Source organism: Benincasa hispida, chromosome 10, assembly GCF_009727055.1.
Source record: "Benincasa hispida cultivar B227 chromosome 10, ASM972705v1, whole genome shotgun sequence".
In the NCBI taxonomy this organism is placed as follows: Eukaryota; Viridiplantae; Streptophyta; class Magnoliopsida; order Cucurbitales; family Cucurbitaceae; genus Benincasa; species Benincasa hispida.
Window position 1 is genome coordinate 48549631 of NC_052358.1, and position 4896 is coordinate 48554526.

The following is a 4896-nucleotide window of genomic DNA, read 5'->3' on the forward strand; positions in this document are numbered from 1 at the left end:
CGAATTTGGTTCTGACGTACCCTTGCGCAGAAAGTTCGCTCGATCTTAGGGTCAACTACGAATTCCGATTCAACACTAGAACTCATAAACTGTCATGCTGCTCTCCACGTTGAACAGCTAGTACAATGAGATCTATCCTACAAAATACCAAAAACACACTCAAACAATAAACCGTTAACCAAGTCCTCGGCAACGGCGCCATAAACTTATAATGCAGATTTTGATAGGTATGATTGATGATGTTCTATGCTCGAAATGATGCGATACTACCGCTAGATATACGTTAATGATGAGTGTTCACGTAGTATGCCATTCGTTGTCACAAGTTTCCTTACGATAGAACCAAGTGTAATTCCACTGCAAGTTTCTCGGTGTGATCCGAGGTCGAACAGGGGGACTGATTTAGGTTATTGTGGTATGTTCATGATATATGCGATCAGGTTTTCAATCTTTAAAAATGTGTTTGTACAGGTATATAAATTGCGATAAAATAAAGTAAGTAGTAAACATGCGATAATAAAATGAAATACAATAAACCTAAGCTAGATGATACAAGATATAGGCTTCATGTACAAGATGCTAGGGTTAAGGTTGGCTATGAAAGTTATGCAAAGACGTGGGATGCGGCGGCAAGTCTTATGAATAGAATAGAAAGAGAGAGACAAATAATATAAACGACACAAGTTCTTAACTGTATTGAACCTACAAACACTGTTCCCCTCTTCTCTTGGCGTACACCTCTCAGTGATCGGCCGTGCTTCCATATGTCTGTGGTGAAACAGAGACTAGCGTAATGAACACAAGGTTGCTTCCATGTCTAGAAGTACTACTCGCTTTAGTTAACGCATTCTTCTGACCTTCTCTCGATATATCAGAATGGCATCTTCACTTTTGCTCTCACAGGTGAAGATGTCGTCTAGCATGCCTTAGCTAAACGCATTTTATATCTTTAACACAGAGTAAGTACTTAGTTAATTCATATTGTTTATCAGGGAATTAAGAAGATATCATGAAGAAAGTGATTGACGGGTGAACGAAAATAGACAGAAAATGGTAAATGAAGGCTATCGAAACATTTAATATCTCTATTAAACTTTTGATACATGGTGTGTGAATGAAGAGATAAAGAGAACGTGAAATACAATGATGAAAGTGATAGAACAGATACAAACAAGTGCCAATGTCTTGGCACTGATTCGATGGAGATCTGCTTGCCGGATAGGATGGATTTGATGGTAGGAAGAGCTTCCTTCTCAGGCTTGCTCCACCGGTAGTAGGGATCTTTGCACAGAACTTTCAATCGGGTGTTTGGCAGATTAGATCTGAGATTCACCTCTCGGCCTTATCTCGTATTCTTCCCGGATTTCTTCACTTAAGCACTCAGCTCAACCCTTTTCTCTTTAATCTAGCAGCACTTAGCCCCGTATCAAGTAGCATAAATTTTCTTTGAAATCAATGGGGTATTTATAGGTGCAGATCTTTGACTCCGGCCTTGTGGTCCCCACTGATGGTTAGGTAATTCCGAAGCTGGAGGGATATTATTCCTTTTGTTATGCAATCAGACCGTCAATTCTGCATAACCGTTAGCTGTACATGTGTCTTAATCCTCCGCTTTTGCATTGCTCAGCTGCATCTTTCGATCATGGGTTCGCATGCGGTGTTGTTTTTATTACCGCATGCGCTTGCACATAGCTCTGGACTGACTATCGCATTGCGCCGTCATTGCAGTAATCGTCTCTTCATTGTTGACTGACGGGCGCAATGTGACCGAGATGTGTTGATCAATTTCTTGTGAGCCTTGAGCACAAGCGGTGACTTGGTCTCCTGCAAAATAGAGTAAAATTCGACTTGTCTTCCATCTTTATGGTGTTAGTGGGTGTAATTGGAAACTTTTATAATTATTGTAATACTAGGCTAATTTTCATACAATAGGTGCATATTTACTAAATTTTGGCCGCAATATCCAGATAAGGTGGCATAAATAACTTGTATTTCTACAAGTTATCACCTATTGCGTAACATATGTCAAGTCTAGTACATAACATTGCATACATTAGGCTCCCTACTGCGGAAGCATAGGGAATGTGTCTCATATCCTCAACCTCTTGAGGTGTCTTAGGACATTAATTCTTTGACAAATGAATTCCATATCTGTAAGGTAACAATCCTTTTTTGGAATTCTGCATCTTATAATGTTGTCTATATAAGTTGCTTGAGACATGGCTAGTGTTCTATTCTTGCGGTTCCGAATAATCTGAATCCCGAGAACATACTGCGTATTTCCTAAATATTTTCATTTGGAACTACATTGCTACCATTTCTTGATGTCAATTAGTAACCTACTTCATTTCCCAATGAGTAGAATATCGTCAACATATAAAACTAAGAACGCTATAGTAGAATTGACGATCTTCTTGTAAACACAAGGCTCGTCAACATCTGTTCAAAGCCATAAGATTGATCGCAGTATCAAATCTTATATTTCTAAGATCTAGAAGCTGCTTTTCAACCCATAAATGGATTTTGAAGCTTAAAAACCTTTTTTCTTGACCTTGTGCAATAAACCCCTCTGGTTGAGTAATATAGATACTTTCCTCAAGATCGCCGTTTAAAAAGGCTATTCTTGACATCTATCTGCCAATTTCATAGTCATAAAAGATGGCAATGATAAGAGTATTCTAATCGACTTAAGCATGGCAACGGGAGAGGAAAGTTTCTTCATAGTCCACTCCCCTCTCTGGGTATAACCCTTTGCCACAAGTCGAGCCTTAAAAGTCTGTACTTTACCGGCTTGGTCTCGTTTTTGTAGATCCACTTACAACTAATTGGTTTTACATCATTTGGTTGATCTACAAGTTCCCAAACAGAATTGAAGTACATAGACTCTATTTTAAGGTCCATGGCTTTGACCCAGTGATCATAGTCCACATCTTTCATCGCCTATCTTATAGTCGATGGATCCTCTATGTCGTCATTAGGTATGATGACTTTGTGTTTCTGTTAAACCCCAAGTAACGGTCAGGCTGATGACAACCCTCCACTATGTTGGGGCGATCTCAACTCTTTAAAGGATTGACTGACCAGATGTACTAGTTTTATCTACTATTAGTAGATGAACTAGCTCTATCTGTAGCGTCTTTGGAAATTTCATTCAATACTAGTCTACTGCGAGGTTGATGACTTCTTATGTGGTCTTCCTCTAAGAATGTGACATTTGTCGATACAATACCTTATTCTCTTGGGATCGTAAAATAGACCACCTTTTGTTTCTTTGGATAAACCTACAAAATAGGCATAGTTTTTGAACGACGTTCCAATTTTTTAGGATTTTGCACCAACACGTGTGTCGGGCATCCCCAAGTCCTAAAGTGACGTAAACTGCCTTTACACCTTTCCATAGCTCATAAGGTGTTCTAAAACACTTTAGAGGGAACGTTATTCAAAAATAGACAGCAGTCTCTAATGCATGCTTCCAAAAGGAATCAGGTAACTTAGCAAAGCTCATCATTGAGTGTGAACCATGTCCAACAAGGTTCTATTTCTTCTTTCAGATCACCGTTCTGCTGAGGCATATTAGGTATAGTAGTTGTGACTTGATTTCGTGTTCTATCAATAGTCCTGGAATCTTAAGTCCATGTACTCCCACATCAATCTGATCGTAGTGTCTTAATTTATTTACTTAACTGGTTCTCAACCTCAGCCTTATATTCTTTGAACTTTCAAAAGAATCAGACTTATGTATGCATTAGGTAAATATGACCATACCTTGAATAATCATCAAATAAACTGATGAAATATCATACCCACCTCGAGCTTTGACATTCATCGATCCATAGAGGTCCAAATGTACGAGCTTTAAGGGTATTGTGGCTCTGAGATCTTTTCCAATAAAAGATCTCTTAGTCATTTTTCCCTCAAGAACAAACTCACATGGAAGTAAAGAATTGTCTTCTAACTGATTTAGGTGTCTATTCTTTAACCAATCTCTCAATCCTTTTGAGATTTATGTTGGCCAAGTCTTAGGTGCCATAAGATAGACATTAGAAGAAACTTTTTGTCTTTTATTCTGAGTTTCAGCTGTTCTAAACATCTTAGTATTAAGACAAATTTTGCTTAGTTGGTCTTAACTTATATAAGTTGTTTTCAAAGTATAGCAGAACAAATTGAATACCTTTTCTGAAAATGAACGCTTTATTAACTTCAAAAGATATTTTACATTTGTCCATATACATGTGATAGATATTAAATTCTGTCTCATTTTAGGAGCATACGAAACATCTTAAGTATGATATATCTATCGTTGAAAAACAACTTCAATTCTCCCACTGCTTTGGCCGAGACAACCTTTCCTGTTCCAACCTTGAGGTGATCTCGCCTTCTTCAAGCTTTTTCCAGGAACTAGTTTCCTGAAAGAGAAGCAAATATGATTAGTGGCTCCTGAATCCAATATCCAGGTTGAGGTATCATACTCCACTAAACATGTTTCAGCAACTAGTAAATCATATTTACCTTGTGCGCTTCTTTCAAGGTAGGGGCCTGAGGACATTCCTCAGTTAAGACAAATCTTAGTTCATCTATTACTAATGTTGAATTTAGATTTGTTTCCATGTTGAGTAGTTGTCGCCGTTTAGTTTTACAACTAAAGAGCAAGGCATGCTGAAAGAAAAAACATATCCTTTTTTAGTAAAACATTAATCTTTTAAATCCAATCAAGTTTAGCAAAAAAAAAACTAATAATGTACCCTTCATTATTATATTTTGCAACGATATTTCAATGGTTTAGAAATAACCTCCACCGAGGGGTGATCGACTATTCCTTCGTTGAACCAAGACTATCTTGACTCGATACTATCACCAGAATAACTCTTATTCTATAGTAACTCAGTTATCGCTACT